Source organism: Lactuca serriola, chromosome 1 (assembly GCF_051521515.1).
Source record: "Lactuca serriola cultivar US96UC23 chromosome 1, Lser_US96UC23_V15, whole genome shotgun sequence".
Taxonomy (NCBI): Eukaryota; Viridiplantae; Streptophyta; class Magnoliopsida; order Asterales; family Asteraceae; genus Lactuca; species Lactuca serriola.
In genome coordinates this window covers 91,202,628-91,224,430 of record NC_136408.1, presented here as the reverse complement: position 1 = coordinate 91,224,430, position 21,803 = coordinate 91,202,628, and the positions used below count along the sequence as shown (strand labels likewise).

General features: G+C 32.2%; 1 pseudogene; it reads right to left on the bottom strand.

The window, feature by feature from the left end:
- Window positions 1-631: 631 nt before the first annotated feature.
- Window positions 632-14,887, bottom strand: LOC145069996 (uncharacterized; annotated as a pseudogene).
- Window positions 14,888-21,803: the final 6,916 nt, after the last annotated feature.

The window sequence follows — 21,803 nt, the reverse complement described above, 5'->3', positions numbered from 1 at the left end:
GTGTCATGTTTTTTCATATAAATAAATTAAATGAAATATTTAAAAATAAAAGTCTACTAAAAAAGAAATATATCTGTTACAAATCTAATACAAACTAATTTCGATAAAATATTAAATTAATCGAGTATCATGTTGGAGGAGGGACGAGATATTTGGATGAACCGTTGTAAAAAGGTCAAGATAAAATGTAATTTGTAGGTATTGTTTTTTTTATTAATGTATTTTTAGGTTTTGTGTTTTTTAATTAATGTATTTTTAGGTATTAAATGTTTTAAGTTTCGTAATTTGCAATTAATGTATTTTTAAGTATTGTATTTTTTTTTAACTATTATATATTTTATTTTTAAATTTATAATTATGTTTAAAAATATAATGATGATGATATGGAAATCCATTAAACTTTATAGGGTTTAATGGAGTGTGGATATTAAAGCGTAAGTTGAATAAAAAATAAAATACTGATGTAGTAGTAATGTGACAATCCATTAAACTCTTTAGAGTTCAATGAAATGTAGATACCCTAACACAATTATCAAGCACCATTATTTTGACAATTTACATAGAAAATGAATATACTTATCATCGTTACAGACATAAATAGGCAATTAGTTTGCTAAATGACATTATCCTTTCACCCAATATAAACATAGCATCTATGATTCCTTCTTTTATTCATCATGGCATCAATGCATCATACAAACAAAAATAACTGCACCTTTAACAGTAGACTTTGTGATGTTATTTATCATTTTCATTAAGTTTAATGACAGCAAGCTCTTTTTGAAAAGACTCTCCAGCCTAAACATGTGGATACTTATAAGCAAGAGGCGAGTTTGCATAATGGCCAAGGGGTTTCATCACAGCATCCGATGATATAGCAGAGAACAACTACCAAAGAAAATAATAAATTAAGGTTAAGGTTAAGCATGTGACTGATACTTTTTTATTTATTTATGGATTGTAGCTTTAAATTGTAAGTTAGTTTATTCGACATCAAAAGTCAAAGTGTAATTGGTTGGCTATAGGTCTATGCACACACTCACCGTTGATGATACTCTCCAAAGGCTTTGATTGTTTTGCTGCTTTAATTGCCTCAATTGTTTTATTAGTCACCACAACTTCATGTAAACCAGCAATACAATCTCCAGCAGTAACCCATTCTAACTGAAAAATCAAAAAAAAAAAACTTCCAAAAGGGTCAAGATTCAATAGGAAGACCCGTTTTTCCCGAAATTATCACCAATGGAATAACATTTTGAAATATTTGGTTGCATTCTTACCTGTTTTCCTGTCTGAATAAGCAAACACCCTTCTGGAACCTTCACTTCTACTTTCTCCCCATTCCTTAGCCAAATATATAGACCAGGGAATTTACTTCTGTAGTGAATTGTAAGAAAATTAAGATCATAATGATATCCTGCAAATACAGTACCCTCTTTTCCATGACTCCCAAGATTACCCCCTGTTGGAGAAAGAAGATGTGGACCCCACAAAATGTACCTATTAATTGTATATAACAAACATTGCAAAATAATCAACTAAAAAAGAAATAGACTCACATTCTGCAAGAGACTAGTGAATGCATCTTTTGGCAGGCCAAATCCAATTGCTGCCATTTCAGCAATAGCCTGAGGAGATCAAATTCGAATATTATAAAAACTCAAGATATAACTAAACATAAAAACCATTATATTTTGGTCATTTTGCAGTTTAACCTGGCCATTATGTTTTATTTTGGTCAGTGAAAACTACTCTTTTCTTATAGAAATTTATGTAACCCCTATTTTTTTGATTTAGCATGTGTTATGTCTATTAGCCGAAGATATATTTCCTCATATTTTTCCATCTTCATCCAATTCTTTGCTATGGTCAAAACACAATTCCATTACACTATTAAAACCATACAATGTGATAATAGTCGTGAGTTTGATAACCATTAATTTCACAATTTTTGCTCTCAAAATGGCCTTCAATTCCGCTTTTCTTGTCCGCACACATCTCCTCAAAATGGAAAAGCTGAACGTAAAATACGATCCATTAATAATATCCTTCGCACTCTTCTCACCCACTCAAACGTACCCATGCATTTTTGGCACCATGCACTCAAACATGCTACGTACCTGTTAAACATTCTTCCCAGCAAACTTATTGCCAATCTAACCCCTACACATTTTCTATATAATCTTCAACCCTCATATTCACACCTTCATACCTTCGGTTGTCTATGTTACCCACTTACTCCATCTCCCACCATCCACAAACTCCAAAAACGTTCCCGACCCTGCATTTTCTTAGGCCACCTCATCAATCACTGAGGGTACAAATGTTTTGACATGCAAAATAAAACCATTATTATATCCCGCCATGTAATATTCGATGAAACTATTTTTCCCTATCTTAACCTATCATCACCGACCCCTACAACCCAACTACCATCAGACCCACACCCATTAATGTGGTCCGACTCCATTCAACCAACCCCCAACACAACTACGCCTCCCCCATTGGTTGTCAACAATGCTCCGGCAACCACCCCATCACCTCCCCTAATCACTTATTCACGCCGTACAAGGTCTACCCTTCAACAACCGCCTTCCACAACAACAACTCCTTCGGGTTCGAACCCCCTACCAATCACCTCACAAACACCTTCTGTTCCTCCTACTCGTACCATCCACACCGGAAGTATGTCTGGCATTTCGAAACCCAAACAACACTACAACCTCCATACTTCTACCTCTATCTCCCCTATCCCTCGAAACCCAATAGAAGCACTTAAAAACCCGGATTGGAATAAAGCGATGACAGACGAGTTTCAGGCCCTTATTGATAATAAAACGTGGGAGTTAGTCCCGAAACATAACAATATGAATATAGTGCATAGTATGTGGATTTATCGTCATAAAAATAAGTCTGATGGTTCTTTAGAGCGATACAAAGCTCGTTTGGTTTGTGATGGCAGGTCTCAAAAAGCAGGTATCGACTGCGGTGACACTTTCAGCCCCGTGGTAAAGCCGGCGACAATTCGGACTGTTTTGTCCCTAGCTCTTTCTAATGAGTGGCAAATTCACCAACTCGACGTGAAAAACGCGTTTCTACACGGACATCTACATGAAACGGTTTACATGCATCAACCCCCCGGCTTTCGTAATCATTTGTATCCAAATCATGTATGCCTGCTTAAAAAGTCTCTCTACGGACTTAAACAAGCACCATGAGCTTGGTACCAAAGATTTGCTGACTACGTATTCACTATGGGGTTCAAACATAGCAAATGTGACCATTCACTATTCGTATACAAAAAGGGAACCCATACGGCCTTCCTCCTTCTATATGTAGACGACATCTTACTCATCACCTCCTCACCCGGATTACATCATAAGTTTATGGTTTTATTAGCAAAAGAGTTTGCCATGAAAGATCTTGGACCCCTAAGCTACTTTCTTGGAATTTCGGTGTCTCGTTATAAAGATTCAATTTTTTTGTCACAACAAAAGTACGCCGCCGAAATTTTGGAACGAGCAGGCATGACCTCATGTCACCCAACTTCCACACTAGTTGACAGTAAGGCCAAATTAAGCATCACCGATGGAACTCTTTTGCCTGACGGGGGAATACAATATCGCCAGCTGGCAGGGGCTCTCCAATATTTGACCTTCACACGGCCAGACATAAGCTACGCAGTTCAACAAGTTTGCATGCAGATGCATGCACCCCGAACATCTCATTTTAATGCTCTTAAACGAATTTTGAGGTATATTAAAGGTACTCTTGCTCACGGGTTGCATCTTCACAAATCACCTTCTAGGAAACTTATTGCCTATACCGATGCCGATTGGGCAGGTTGCCCGGACACGAGACGCTCAACTTCTGGTTACTGTGTCTACTTGGGCGATAACCTAATATCCTGGTCCTCCAAGCGTCAACTAACACTCTCCCGATCTAGTGCAGAAGCAGAATACCGGGGAGTTGCAAATGTCGTTTCCGAAACATGTTGGATCCGAAATTTGTTGTTGGAGCTTCATGTCCCTCCAACTACAGCCACACTAGTCTATTGTGACAATGTCAGCGCCGTTTACTTATCATGCAACCCGGTTCAACACCAACGTACCAAACACATCGAGCTGGACATTCATTTCGTTCGGGAAAAGGTCGCTCAGGGTCAAGTCCGTGTATTCCACATTCCCTCTCGCTATCAGATTGCGGATATCTTCACAAAGGGTCTACCTTTCATTCTCTTTGACGATTTCAAGCACAGTCTCAACGTTCGTCATCCTCCCGATTCGACTGCGGGGGTCTATTAGCCGAAGATATCTTTCCTCATATTGAGGAAGTATTGTTATAGTTGATAAACTCTTCATTATAGATAGCGATAGGATATTGTATAAATATGAATTGTAAATCATTGGAATGATACGGGAAAATTACCAATTAACAATGTCCGATTTAGCAATTTGTTAAAACTGAAAAGTGACATAGTTTCTCATTACCCTACATGACATCATATCTACTTATCAAAACAACATCTACTTTTACGAAATGGCTTTTTTTTACCTAAACTGGAAAATAAGAAGCCAATTAAGGAAGTAATATGTCACTTTAGTTTTAGCATTGCTAAACTGGAAATGGGGCTAACACTATACAAATTTCTTTCAGTAAAAGGATGACTTTCATTTGACATAAATAAAATATAATGGTTAAACCGCAAAGAAATGTCAAAATATAGCGACTTTATGTTTATTGTCATGTAACTAACAATTATAGTATGTATGCATTGAGAGACCTCAACAGCGGATATGAGCTTATAACCCCAAGAATCCATAGTCTGTTCCCACTCCGGGAAGCCTTCGGGTATGATGTGGTCGGAGTTCAAATACTAATTTAGAGGAACACGTTACAAATAGATATCATTGTGATAACCAATATCCATTGACTGACAAATACAAACCTGAAAGCGAGTTGTTGATGGACGAGGGCCAATTCTCCACATGTATCGCCATTTAAGATCTGTGCCTGTTGGAATTAGAGGTTGGTGCTCTTTGGGCAATTCTCTAGCCTTTTTTAGCAAATCAGGCTCAACTAAACTGCGAGCAACTTCAAGTCCTCCCGGCGTCAAGCCATTCTGGTATTGTTGAAAGGAAAATTTAATTACTTGATTTGATCATTACTAGTAGGAAGTTTTTGACAAAATAAAAATGGGATTTGATTCAATAACTTCAACCAAATTTAGGAAGATACATGGATTAGTTTTATTGATAAAAAAATTATCAAAATATTGTACAACTTTCATCCTATCATTTGATTTAGAATAAATTTCCGCCTCTACCTGGTTTAGTTAAAATTGAACGTTTGATTTTTAATTCGTTTTTACATTTGGACCGGTCTTTATAGTTTTTCTTTTGCATTTTTCTATCCTCATCAACATAAAATGACATTTTTTCCCTTTCTAATTTCTTTTTTAATTATTTTTATGACTCTTTCAAAAAAAAAATTCTTTTTTAATTATTTTTATTATCAAAATTATATTTTATAATAAAATAAATAAAAGATGGTCCACTTCACAACGTCCCTCACTTCTAAACGTGATTGCCTAGGTTATTTCTCTTTCTCACCTTAGAAACCCTAAAAAGAACTTTAGACCACCAACTTATCCCACCTCTCCTCCTTCTACAACCGGAAACCACCTTCGCCGCCTCTGTGCCATTGGAGCGCTGCAACAGTCTTCGACCCTGCTATATCGTTATCACTTACATCCATCCACACCGCCTTCTACTACTTCTTCCCACTCACTTCAAGAAACAGTTCTTCTACCACATCTACATCATTTTTGTCGCCTCTAAGAACCGCTTCGTCTCGCCAGAAAACACCGTCGTCGCCCCTCTCCACTTGGTGGCCTCCAAGAAGGGCTTCCGATTTCTTGTTTATTGTCGCCCTGAACCAGATCTACTGTATCGGTGACGGATGCTAACTAGTGGTACCATATCTGAATTTATAACATTGGTCGTCGTTTCTCTATTGCAACGACAACAACATAATTTTAAACGAACTACATACTACATGCAAAATTAAAGTATCTACTCTTTAATTTATTGTTGTCAATGCATATGTTTTATGTCCGAAAAATTAAAATACAAAATTACTTTAACATTTAAATAAATAAAAACAATATGATTGTTATTGTTATTTTATATATATCAAATCTAATATTTTTAAAAAATAACCCTAATTAAAAAGTTAAATGAAAAAATTGTTGATAAAATAATTGCTATATTATTATAGTAGTTTTTTCTTTTTAACCGTCAAATTTTTTTACCATTTATGGAATATATGAATTCAAAGCTTTATGAAGTGTTTATATTTATCTATATATCTTTTATAAAAAGATCATTCAAATGAATATGATTCAAAACAAGAGTCTCATTCTTATATCATATTCATTTTAAAACATCCATCTCTTGAACTTACTCTATAGATTAATTGAAATATTTAACATATAAGAACATTATTTGACATGCATGGTTATTCATATTTGCATCTCCTCTCTTTCCAATTATTTTATATGAAATACATAAACATAGAGAAGATGTTGTGGTTATCATATGTCTAAAAGAGAGAGTTATGTTATACGTGATACGATCTTATTTCGGTATAACAAATATTCAATTGATCAACCCATTTGATTGGTTTAAAGCAAAGATATCAAAGTTCAAAGCAAATTCCCATTGCATCAAGGTTTTTTCCCTATATTTTTTTAATTCTATAAATTTATTTTTCATGATATTTATATGTTACAAATATTATAATTAGATACTATAATTGTTTTGTTGTGTTAGATTGTAGGGGTGAAAGATCTTGAAACAACCAACAATCAACATTGATGTATATTTCATGATGTTGGATCATTCTTCAAATCTAATAGTATCGTTTCTCAATCAATAAAGTAAATGATTAATTATGTTATAATGTTATAATAGTACCGAAAATGTTTAGAAAAGTTAGAGACATTTATATCATGAATCGATTGGTATTACTTTAGCTTTTACGGATTGCTGAAAATTTATAACTTGCTATTTCATATGTATCTTTTTTTATTCAAACGTTTAATGTTGACTTGTATCCTTTTCTAACATAACATAAGATATTAACATGAATATTAAATTTTATTTTAAAGACTTAATTAGCTCTTTCATTGACATGAATATAAAATGATTTTTAGGTATTTAAATAAACCTTTTATAAAACCTTTTTTTTATGTTTTGTGATTTTTAGGTATACAAATGATAAAAAAAACGATAACTTTATGATTTTTAGGTATATAAAAAGATTTTTAGGTATACAAATGATAAAACAAAACATAAAATAGATAACTTTATGTTTTGTTTTGTTTTGTTTTTGTTTTTATGATAAATACTATTGTGATGTAAAACTATTCTAAAAAAATCATTAATGACATGTAGAAACACATTAATATTTATATATAACTTTAACAACAATTTATTTATAATAGATATTTGAGTTTTGACACATTTATCTATCTATATCTATATATCTATATATCTATTATAATTGAAGCCAATTTCCTTGCACCATATGCATTTGAAACTTTTATTTCAACTTAATAGTCTTTTTAACCAAAAACTAATTAGTCACTACAACTCAAAAGTTTCGTAAGTTATATATATATATATATATATATATATATATATATATATATATATATATATATAATTTCAATTTTAAAAAAATATCTTACTTCTACTTATAAAGTTATGTCTTTAACTTTTAATATATTATAGTTAATTTATTAGATTTAATATGTTGTTGTATGTAAACCATTATACTTTTGAACAGTTTGGACAAAAAAACTTAAATTGTTAATTTAAATATAACATTACAATGTCAACATAAATATAAACTTCAGTTCCGCTTAAAAAACCAAAGAATATTTTGTAAATAGTTAAAAGTGATAAATGTAAAAACTAAATTGTAATCTCAATTTACCTAAAATATTTCCTAAAGATATTTTTATAATCACTAAAAGTTTTCAAATAAGTAGCTTAAAATAAATTACAATAACAATAGTTAAAAATAACTCTATATAAATGATTATATTGTTACCCTTAAAATCAAAAAACAATGTTTGATATTTTAAATAATTATAATGATAGAAATTAAAACATTAAGCAAATAAATTTTAAAAATTTAATTAACAATAACAACTGTAAAATAACATTAAACCATATATTATATTTAATTTTATTCATGTGTAACTTGCGGATAGAATTCATTCAAGCGATTGAGATTATGCAGTTATAATAGATGTATATATTATCATATAATTCAAAATAATCAATATATTATATCAATTTAGTATATATGAATTATTATATCAAATTTAACAACAACATTATTGCTTTAAAAAAACATATATTTTTAAGAGACTTCAAGTATATAGGTGTTTCTGCGTAACACGTGTGCATTTGCCAAGAATATGATATATTGGTGATCATATTATATTTAATTTTATTCATGTGTAACTCGTGGGTAGAAGTCATTCAAACGATTGAGATTATGCGGTTATAATAGATGTATATATTATTATATAATTCAAAATAATCAATATATTATATCAATTTAGTATATAAGTTATTATATCGAATTTAACAACGATGTTATTGTTATATTTAAAAAAACATATATTTATAAAAATTTCAACTATATAGGTGTTTCTGTGCAACACTCGGATATTCGCCTAGTATCTATTATAATTGAAGCTAATTTCCTTGCACGATATACATATGAAACTCCCATTTCAACTTAAAAGTCTTATTAACCAAAAACTAATTAGTCACTACAACTCAAGAGTTTTGTAACATATATATATATATATATATATATATATATATATATATATATATATATATATATATATATATATATATATATATATATATATATATATGATTAGTTATGTGCAAATATGATTTCAATTTTAAAATAATTAATCACTACAAATGAAAAGTTTTTTTTAACTTATTGTTAGTAAATGGTAATTATTATATTTAATTGATTGATATGAAGATAAAAATGGTCCACATATGTAGATGAGAGTAATAGAGTTTGATGCATAAGATAGAGAAATGATGATTTGAGAACACTCAAAGCTCTACATTGTGGTGAATGTTTCCATATTGAATGAGAAAGAGGAAAATGCAAATTCGAAGGATGAAAATTCATATAAGCGAGATCAACTCGACGTACTTCATATTCATTTTCTTGAAAGTTACATTTGGTAGAAAAATACGACAAACGATAATCTTAATGTTTTGTTTATATATATATATATATCCAAATTCTTTTTTTTTTTAATTTTTAAATTTTACATTTTGGATTTTGTTCATATTGTTTAGAAATAAAATAAAATGAGATTTATGATTATTTCATTCTATTATATATGGTTTATCATTTACTTATCTTATGATTTATTAAACATACAAATATACCACACGTGGAATAACCTATGTATTATTTCCTTTTTTACACCAGACAAGATTCAATAATACAATATTCACATGTGATATTTGTATTGTATTATTATAAATATGTTTTATTTTTACTATAATAATTATCTGATATTATTAAATATATTGTTATTGGTTATATTAACGTGTTGAAAATATGACTTTTGTTCAAATTGTGATGCAAATATTAAGATTGTTAGATTATATACATTGTGATAATCAGGTTATAATTAGTTTCGTATTACAATTATATACAAAATTTATAGGTTCATATATAATATACAATTTTTTATCCTATTATTTTATTTGTTTCAACATTGAAGCAAACACCATTTTAATAAACATATATTTTTTCAATATTTTATTAACATGTGTATTCGTCTAATGTCTATAATAATAGAGGCATAATTCCAAGCTTTATATTGTTTTGAAACTCTCATCTCACAATTATAAGCACCATATATATTGATTTGAAACTCTTATGTCTTTGCATAATCTTTATATTAATGATTATATTGTCAAATATGTGTAAGGCTAAATATGTTTCTTATACAATAACATTGTCTTTCATACTTGGTTATTTATAATTTCTTTTTGTCTTTCTCTTTTTGTTTTGTTTTGTTTTTTTGTTATGGAGAGTGCATGAAAATGAAGACATTGTTGTAGCCTTTTGATGTCTAAAAGAAAAAACATTATAAATGGTCCTTGCGGTTTCCCAAAATCTGAAGTTTAGTCCCCATGGTTTAAAAACCTCATAGATGGTCTCTGTGCTTTCAAAACTTTTGACGATTGATCCTTATTGCTAACTCCGTTAAGTTATGTCCATTGACCGAAGGGTATTTTCGTAACTTCACTACCACATAGACCATTTATGATGTTTTCTCTTTTAAAAAAAATAAATATAATTATTTAATATGTAAAAGGTCCTCTCTCTCTCTCTCTCTCTCTCTCTCTCTCTCTCTCTCTTTCTCTCGTTTTCCTTTTTCTGTCCGTTGATGAATCTGCCAAGAACACCCCCTAAAAGCTTATGTAGATCTATTTCACCGCTCCTCTTTTCTTTAGATTCAGTTAATAAATCTCCACTGGAGGTGGAGTTTTCCGACAGTCAAGAAGGCAACACTCTCCTTCGCATCTCCCCTGCACCTGACTTGTTATGCCTTCCTTGATCCTCTCAGACCAACCCTCCCTTTTCCCTTCGTGATCCATTGTCGGAGCAGAAGCAAGTAGTCGAGAAGCTGCTTGAGCAGCCCCACGTTGCACCCACCGAGACCACCAGCAGCCGCGCTGCTTCCGTTCCCCTTTTCTTCTTCGGTCCAGTCAAGCACCAAAAGTGCTTCCTCCCATCAGGTTAAGCAACCTTTAACCTCCCACAATCTCTTTTTCATTACCCGATCAGATGAATACGGAGACATGTTCCCTTGGTTCTCAACCAACAATATTGCAAATTAAACCCTCAGAGGGTCGCCGGAGATCGATCTCCCCATCCCTCCTTGCGATTTGATAACTTCACCGCCGGAGCCTTCAATTCATGCTTCCATTCGTTTCCCCTTCCCAATTTGTTGAAGGAACGAAGATAGATACCTATTCCCCTTTTGTTGTGTTTTGCAAAATCCAGTTCTTCAAACTTACATTATCAGTCTCTTCAAAAAACGAGGATCTGGAAACATGAGTACCAATCTAAAACTCAACGTAATGCTTGTTTTCTTTAATTTGACCCCCACAGTTCCTTTCAAACGACATGACAACCCTCGAATCGTAGCCAATTCGACCCCAATTGTAGTTTTGAATCGAACATTTGAGCTTCACAAGGTGTTTTTCGTGCTTGTCTTCGTTAACCTCCATCGTTCGTTTCTGGAGATGGAAAGATTAAGGTAGATATGAAGAAATAGGGTTCAGATTTCCCACTAATCGAACAAAAGGAATACTGGGGTAAAGAGATGAAAACTCTGAACTGGAGAGAGAGAGAGAGAGAGAGAGAGAGAGAGAGAGAGAGGGGGGACCTTTTAAATTATATATATATATATATATATATATATATATATATATATATATATAAGATAAAGCATCATAAATGGTCCCTATGGTAGTGAAATGACAAAAACACCCTTCAGTTAACGGACAAATTTAACAGAGTTAGCAATAAGGATTAATCGTCAAAAGTTTTGAAAGCACAGGGACCATCTATGAGGTTATTAAATCATGAGAACTAAACTTTAGATTTTGAGAAACCACAGAGACCATTTATGATGTTTTTTTCTGTCTAAAATGAAGATTTCGATGATCTAATATGTCGGGGCAACACAATTTGTTTTAGAATTAAGATTTGTCATTCAAACAACTTAGAAAGTGTTCGATTTGATGCAATGGGTGGATTGAAAATGATTTAGAATTAAATGACGCATCATACATGAGTCTAAGAATTGTTTGAAATATTCCTGTAAGTATTCATTATTACATGACTAGTCAAATAACGATACTTACATTTTGTTAGAGGTTTCAAATCATTTCTTTGAAAATAGATACAATCAAGTTTCTCATATTTCATTAGTTGTTTTCTACGGTAGCAATCAAATTTTAAATTAGTGTTGTTTGATTATCATTTATTGTTATTATATCATATTTTTAGTAATAATTTTATATTTTTATTCTTGAAAGTAATTTTTAATTTCCTTGAGGAGTGTCACATGTATTTGAAATGTATTTGAAACATATATGACCCTTCCTATTTCAACTAATTAATAATAACTATTCAAAAGTTTTTTTTAATTATATATTATTTAAGTATTCAAATTAATATGATATTGTTTATGAACATTAAACTAATAATTTTTTTTAAACTATAAAACAGGCTAATCATTTGAGTAATATACTGATAAAAATCACACATACACATATATAGAAGACAAAACTTGAAAGAATTTTGTGTTGGTATAGTTTTTTGGTTACTTTTTGGAGCTAATGTTATAATGTTAAAGTTTTTAATTTATGTATATTTTGTTGTATATTATTAGAGTAACTTAATAATTTTTGTTATGTTTCATAAATTATAAATGGAGACGAGGAACATGTGAATGTTTGAAACAAAATCCACAATTAATAATTTTATTTATAATTATATAGATAACAATAACACAAAGATACAAATCATATATAACTTTATAGAAAAAAATCATATATATAAAGAAGATAAAATATGGATGGTTATTTTATAAGATTTTGAGTTACATGTTAAAGTTTTTAATTTGTATTTTGTTATATTTTAGTAGAATAACATAACAATTTCTGTTATGTTAAATAGATTAAAACCACCATACAATCATTATTGAACATAAAAATATATTAAAAAAAGTTAATTTCACAATTAGATTATTCTATTTATAAATTCATTTTGATATTATTTTATAACTCAAACACAAGTTTATTCTATTTCACAATCACTATGGTTTCAGAATTTCAATAATAAGATTATTTAATTTAGTATTTCACAATGACTTTAACAATAATAGGTTATCGTTGACAAAAAGTTATAAGTTATGTAAAATCACTTTTAAAACAGTGGTTGATATTTTAATGAATTATTACAATCGAAATTAAAAGGTGGTAAAACATTAAAGTTTAAATTAATTAAATTTAACCATAGTTAAATATAGCAATAACCAAGAATTATATTTATCATTTATTCATGCACAAGTCATGATATATTAGTTTAATGTAAGAATTATTATTTTATAATTAATGTGAAGAACATAATCATTTAAAATATATGTAACTATTAAAATTTTAATTATATAGTTTCAAAATGTACGGACATTCGTCTAGATTTCATATAAAAACAATTAAAATCCTGATGGTTAAATCATAAAATTATTTGTAAGATGGTTGAAAGATACAAAATTCCAAATTACACTGTTTTTATGAAGTTTTGCGTTGTGTTTGTGTTTGAGGCGATAGTTGAAAAACTAAATTATCAATAAACTATCTTATGTAGTTAATCAAAAAGTCAGCTTATTAGCTGCGATAAACTATTTGTGTGTTCTGAACAAACATTAAATTGTAATAAACTTAAAAAAAGAAAAAAAAAAAAAAAAAAACAAACAAACAAATAGCCTATGTACTTTTATAGATTTATAAGTGGGACCTAGTATCTTATTTATCAATTTTAATCTACATTATCTATATTAAATCACAAAACAACTAATTATTTTTATAAAACTAAAAATATAATAATAGTATTGACACGTCGCGTGCTTTCTTCCCATACCGTACGGCTTTATATTATTTTTGTGAAAAAAGTGTTCATATATTTAATTATTAACAAAAAAAATTATATATTTTCATCTCAAATAAAAAGATCTTCCTAATAAGAGGGACTATTATAGTATTACTTTACTACAAACTAGTTGTGAAACCCGTATATTATACGGGTTAATTAAAACATAATGTTAAACATGAGCGATTAAATGAAAAGTTTATTTGAATTTGAAATATGAAATAAGTGAAAATTATGAAAAAAAAATATGCAAAAAATAAATTAATTAAAATTATGTGTTTAATTGTTAGACCGTATACTAAACGATTTATTATAATAAAATGTTAAATATAAATGTTTAAAGTGTAAATTTATTTGAAATTGAAATTGAAATTTCAAATTTGAAATTTGAAATTAATAGTTATTATAGTAGGTTTAATTTATGGAAACTAAATTAATGATATAGTGGAAATGAATAATGAAGTTATTGACAAATGGAAAATAAATATATTTCAAAATTATGACAAAATGACATGTGACCAAATAAATGAAAAAATGACAAGTGGCAATAATATTTTCATAATTATAACCCATGTTTTTGCATGGTTCTAGCTTGTTCTTATACTTTTGATGTTACTAGTTGCGCATGTAACTGGTTATACAAATTCATATGTTTTTAATATTCCATTAAATACAACATAATAAAACCCCAATCCAATTCCTTATCATGCATAGACTAAAAAAAACTCATAAACATCAGAAAAATCAGGACAAAAAAGAAATCTGTATATGAAGGTAACCTGGTAATGCTGGTGAGGACGCGCTTGAAGAAGCTTAAAATCATCAGGCATTTCGAAATACTTCTCCATCATACTAATAAATTGATCATCATCTTCAGCAGAACATCGTGGATCCTTGACGAACAAAGCTCCAGTATCTCTTAGGATCCAACTAACTTCCATGCAAACCGTCTCAACTTCAGGATTCATTATGTCATCCAAGCAAAATTCCCCGGACACTACATTCACATACGGTGTCAAATCAATCACCGGAATATCCATTTGCTTGATTAATTCCTGTTTTTCACAATTGTCTAGTACTGACTTGAAGACACAGTGCTCAGTATCCAACTACATGATCACGGATTTATAATGGTTTCTAAGTGTGTCAAGATTTTATTTATTTAGTTATTTATTTATTCCCTTACTGTGATGACCACACATTTATTTCCCTCGTGAGCAATATGATCCAGTGAAATCAACCATAGAACCTTGTTGATTTCATGATTTGTACCATACGATTATGAAATAAAATAAAAAACACACACATTCACACACCAATAATACATACATACATACATATTTACATAAATATATGTATGTATATGTAAAATTAACTTGGCCATTGATTTTATTGAGCAACGGCTGAAAATGGCATGATGACATTTTCGTGATAAAGTGGAAAGTTAGGTAGCTAGGGGTGGAATTTCACTAGTGATGGACAGGTTTTTTAGACCAAATTTTGACCGAACTGTCTTTTTCATGCAATTTACATCATTCTTGTTTATTGATGTTATTTTGCATCGTAACATGTAAAATTATAAGGTATTAAGACAAAAAAAAATATAAAAATAAATAAAGAAGGTTCCTAGCTAGGGGCATCAATCCCACATCATATGCATGTTGAAGAAATGGTCAATGCTTGATGTATTAGAGCATCCACAGCAATTTATATGCCTTCAAGTTGCCATAACATTGCAAATACAGAAAGAGTTGCAACTCATTATTTATGAATATTTTAATATTGACTACACAACTTGATATTTACATATTTAAATATTAATATTAAATGGAAAAATGTTACTATATAATTAGGACACTGTATCTGAGTATAAATTACATTCAACGTTTTAACAATTTTAAATACTTAATATTTAGATCCGGTAATATATAACACCCCGTTTTGAAAAGTACTTCGGTTGCGGTTTCGGAGGCCCTAGGTATAAGCGATTCGGTCTTGGGTGTGTAGTTAGGAGCATAGGGCTTTTCGCCACCTTTTCGTGGGTATAAAGTTCGTCGGAAACGGACTTAGAATGAAAGAGTTATAGTACTTTGAAGTTATTGGCAATATTGGTCCTTAATGGAGAAAGATGGCAAGAAAGGACCATGCATGCAAGGTGGTCAGCGCAAGAGTACGTCCAGCATAAGCTGGGGTACGCCCAACGTAGAAGGATTAAGTGATCGTGGGTGTTGGGGACATACGCCCAGCGTACGCTCAGAGACCCTAAACCCTAAATTAAGGGTCAAGCACTATATAAGGAACATTAGGACTCAAACCCTAGCCCCCTTATCAGCCTCCCTAACCTCAGAAAAACCCTAGAACGTCTCATCCCTTCATTCTTGTGTGATTTTGATCTTGAGAAGCCCATCTTGGTGGTTTTATGCTTGGAAGAAGATAGAAGGACTTGGCAAAGAAGGACTTGGGTAGCTTGAGCTCATAGATCCGGGATAGCATCATCATTTGAGACTCTTTGGAGGTATAAAGTTCACAACATTCCTCAAGTATGCTTAGATCTAGTGTAGTGTGGTTTTGAAGTCATTTTGGTCTCAAACATAGAACTTTATGGTTCAAATCCGATTTTTGGACTTAGAGTTGCCACTCTCAGTTCTAAATGAGTCCCTAAGGCAGAAAGTTGTCATCTTGAATGTTTTATTGGGATCATGCATGAGTTAAGATCATTTTTATGGGAATGGAATGTTATTTTGGAGTTTGGGCTCATTGGGGCCATGAAAAGTCACCAAGTTAGTGACTTTATGAATTAAGACGTTGAAAAGGACTTGGATCTATGATTGTAGCTTATAGATTAGAGTACTAAGCAATTAATGGGAAAGTGACTTAACAGGGGAGTACACTAAGCGTACATGCAGGTACGCTTAGCGTATGTAGGAGTACGCCCAACGTACTCATCATATATGGGCTTGGCTTGTTTTGGGCCTCAGTTTGGGCCATGCAGGGGATTTTGGTTCTTTGGGCCTTAGTAGCCCATCAAAAGTCAGATAAGCCAAGAAGATGTTTGGGCTTAGGGTAAGGCTCATTAGATGGATTAGGCCCAATTTAGCAAATTGGGCCATTAGTGGGCCACTAGTGGGCTTGGGAGGCCTACCTAGTGTTGGGCCTTTTTATATTATGTCTTGGGCCATAGATATGGACCAAGTTGGACTACGGGGTAAAATGTTCATTTACCCTAAGAAGGATTATTGATTTGGTCTAAGTGATATTTTGGTATTGGTAGCTCGGGGAGCCAAAGGATCATTAGTTCGGGGAATTGCCAAATAGCGGCCAGAGGGATATCAACAGGACTTCAGTAGTGCAAGGTGAGTCTCCTCACTGTGTGCATGGGTCTAAGGTCACAATGTCGGCCCATTATGTTTGTGTATAGTAGGAAGACCCGGGGCAAGCCCTAGGAAGATTTATATGTGCATGTTAGATTAAAATTGTTGCCTTTCTGATGCTTATATGTGCCTAGTAGGGAGGTAAGTATGGGCGGGGGGCCCGTATCTCACTAACAGCAGGAGTGTGGACAGGGTCCCTTAACTCATCAGTAGCAGACTCGGGGCAGGGCCCAAGATAGGCGAGGCCTTAGTACATGAGTATAGTAGAGTATGTTTCTTTATGTGCTATTATGTTATATGATTGTATGTGTATAGCGGGCGAGGACCAGAGATAGGCAGATCCTAAGAGAGACAAATATGTATACCGAGCAAGGCTCGATGCTAGGCGGGGCCGGATGCCGGGCGGGGCTCGATGTCGGAGCGAGTCTGATGTCGGGCAAGTCCCGATGCAACAGACGGGGCCTGGTATGTGGTTATATGTATCGTATGTGGTAACATGGGGAACTCACTAAGTGTCGTGCTTATAGTTTTTAGTTTTGGTTTCAGGTACTTCTAGTAGCGGAGGGAGGAGTTCAGGATGAATGCATGACACACACCAAGAAGTTTAGCCTGGGATGTTTACTCTGATAAAATAAACATGTTTTAAATTAATACTCTATTTTGATAAAGCAACTTATGTTTATGAAAGAAATGATTGACAATTATGGTTTGTTTAATGATTTAAAAATGAAATTTTTTGGACCGTATTTTTGGGATGTTTCTATATATATATATATATATATATATATATATATATAGTGTTACTACAAAGATAGTGAAATATAATTGCAAAGATGATGTTGGACATGTAAAAGATGACTAGTATTGCACTGATGTGGATAGTCTAAGTTATATAGAATTGTCCATATGGTTTAGTCCTTAATTTATTCGAATTTGGATCATCCTGATTTGGTTTTGTTCTATATTTAGTCACCTATACAACAGACAATGACATTGTCTCAAAATATTGTCTGAATAACCAAAATATCCTTAGGTCAAACCCTGGTCAAATGTCAAATTCAACAACTCAATTTAGTTAGTCGCCATGTCATGGTTAGCTTCAGCCACACCATGGCGACTAGAGAACAAAACAGTCGCATAGCAGCCATTTATCTACATTTCATCATCTCTTTCCCAATAGGTACATAATATCATTCCCAAAGGAATCATACTCTTATTCCCAAAGGAATTATACTCTTGTCCGCAAAGGGACCTCTATCTCTTATCCTCGAAGGAACCATCTTTCTTTATATCTCTATTTATTTATGTGACTCATAACATACCACTTGTCCCATGGACAATCTATCTCTTTATCACATCAAGAGATACTCTACCACTCATTTAGTACTTAATACATTAAGTACTTAATCTATATATATGTCTAATAACATATAGGTATTCTACACAATACCTTTAATGTCTACACGTACACATGTCGTTACATCCCAAAAACATGATAGACTTTTTCATTTTTAAATTAAAAGAAACCATTGTTTTCAATCCCAAAACCATATCAAGTCAAGTGTCAAGTAAAAATATTTCTTAAGATCAGAACTTTATAAAATCTCCCAAAATATATCTTCGAAGGATGTGTATGATCATGCCTTCTTCGTTCCACGGTCATCTGAGGTACCTGGAACTGTAAGCAAAATCTTAGTGAGTTACCCGCCAAAGTACCACCACACGACATAACTGTTGGGTTTTGGTATAATACAACATCCTATGGTGCACATACAACCCTAAATACATTGGATCTATGTTTTCACTAATTATACATCCAAATGGTTTCCAAGGCATTAAACCTATAACTAGCATGCATTTGACATAAACCATATAATATACTAGTTAGGGAAACATGTCTTTTATGTGGCTTGAAGTCTTGATGTATTTGGCCTTAAGAGTTTAGCACCAATAGTATGAAATGCCTCAAATGGAATCACAACACACCTAGGAGAAAGGTGGCTCTTGAGAGAGAATTCCATGCACCAAAACACCTCCATATTTCTATAAATAAAAAAAAAAAAGAAGTGGTGATTTTGGCTATGGAGTAACCTATTTATATGTAGGATTCCAAGGGTCATGGGTATAACCCATAATCCATACCCATGGGTTTTATGATCCATGGTCCGTGTGGCCCAACTCTTTATGTATCCATACATAAACTTGGTCCAACATGGGTCATAAGCCCAACACATATAAATATAACTAATTATCATAATTAGTCCTCATAGATTTAATTAGTCTCTTTTGATCACTAAATTAATTCCAAATTAATTCTTGATCGATACTAATTAAAACATATGATTTCATATTAATATATTATAACTTATAATATATTAATAAACCATAAATAAACTTCTCTCAAAAGTCCATCCTAACAAATTGTCCTGATGATATGCAACCCAAATGGACCATGCTACTCTCGGGTCGAATACATACCAATAATAGTTATGGGCTTAGATACCTAATCCAACAATAACATATACAACATGTTGGGTCCAATCAGTCATCGAACCGGAATACCCCCGGCCCAATTAGTCTTCAGATTGGAATGTGAATATACAATGGGTAGCAACATCCTTTATACCAGGACACATATCTAATATATCACTACAGCACAACAACTTCCTAAATCTGAAAAGATAGTTGATCACACCATAGCTCTGCGTATCAACTTAACGGGTCACCTATACAACAGACAGTGACCTTGTCTCAAAATATTGTCTGAATAACCAAAATGCCCTTAGGTCAAACCCTGGTCAAAGGTCAAAGTCAACAAGTCAATTTAGTTAGTCGCCATGTCATGGTTAGCTTCAGCCACACCGTGGCGACTAGAGAACAAAACAGTCGCATGGCAGCCATCCAGCATGTCGTGATGACCATTCACTACGCAGTGGTGACTGTTCAGACCAGCTTATTCTAATAATATCTTAACCCATCACGCCAACCATTCAAACTTCCCACAATACATTCTCTCATCCAATGAACCATAAAAATCATTTCTTTGTAGACATGCATGTCCGATGCATGTCTTGAACTCAAAATAGGTCAAAATAGAGTAAAAAGGGCCAAAATCACAAGTAAGAGCTTAAAAATTCAATAAATTCCAGATCCATCAATCCTAACCCCAAAGGACTCTAGGGATCTATAAAGTTGGCAACTTTACGCAATTCCAAAACTCCAATAAGTCCCAATATAAAGAACAAGGCTTAAAAAACTAGATCTATGCACAAAGAACTAAAAAGCATGGAACTTGAAGGCTTAAAAAAGTCCAGAAAATGCACAATAAGAAGTTGAGAATAGTCCCTTGCTGAATTAAATGATGTTTTAAGCCCAAAATTAAATGATGTTTTAAGCCCAAAATTTTATTTAGGACAATTTCAGCCCCTTAGTTAAAAGATTTGCATTTAAATCCACACTTTTCACAATTTTTACAATTTTTACCCAAAACCCAAAATCTTTGCATTTTTAGTCCCTCTTGATAAATAAGGTCATTTTAGCCATTGAAATAGGTTTATATAAGTTTATAGCCCCTGTTTTGAGAAAACTTTCCATTTCAGCCCCTTAAATTTGATTTTTCGCATTTTTGGGCCTAAATAGTCGAAAAGCCCAAATTTAAGCCCATTAGGCTAAATTTTACATTTTTAGTCCTTTAAAAAGCCTAATATTTATAAAAACTCTTATTTTAGCTGTTTTGACCTTTTGATCCTTGTAGAAACCGTGAATGACATCTTTTTCCCCATATTTTGTTTATTTATAAAAAATGGTCCAATAACAAATTTTATGTTGTAGTGTGTTTATTATAAAGCTTGTATGGTAGTTTATCTTGACATGTTAAGTGAAATATAACCTAGATCACATATTTTTCCTTCTTGAACTATAGATCTTGAAATATATTACATTTTTAGCACATATTTACCACATAAACACAAGAAATCACACATAACATACAAATACACATAGATCTTCACATTTTACTTGTATTCTCCCCCATAAATCATATGAAAACCGAAAATAGAGGGGTATGAACTCACCATAGGTTTGTGGGTTCGGTTTTGAAGAAAGAAATGGAAGATTTTGGTCCTAGAAACTTTCTTGAGTAGATCTCGAACTCAAGAAGATTTCTAAGAGTATAAACACCAAAAACTTTGTGTAAAGGAATGATCTAACAAGAGAGTGAAGTTATGAAGCTTGGATGTGTAAAGGCTTACCAAAGATTGACAACACTTGATGAAGACTCTTGAATCCAAGCCAAATTTTCGAGAATTCCTTGAAGGAAGGAAGGAGATGAACTTAGAGAGAAATGGAGAGAATTTTTGTGTAGTGTGTGTGTGTGTGTGTGTTGTGTGTCTTCGGACGAAAGGGATAAAGAGAGGGGAGAGAGAGTGGTGAATGACTAGCTTGGGTACATGGAGGATTTTGCATGGGTGTATGATGGACAAAATGAAGGTGGCACTCCAAAGTCAACCCTCATTTCATCCATTCTTTTATTTATTTATTTATTTTTGTTTTACTTGGGCCGAAATAGGATAAGGAAGGAACAAGGAAATCACTTTGGCCCATTCTTGCCTTGGCTCGAGTTCATGAGGCCCATAAGGAAAA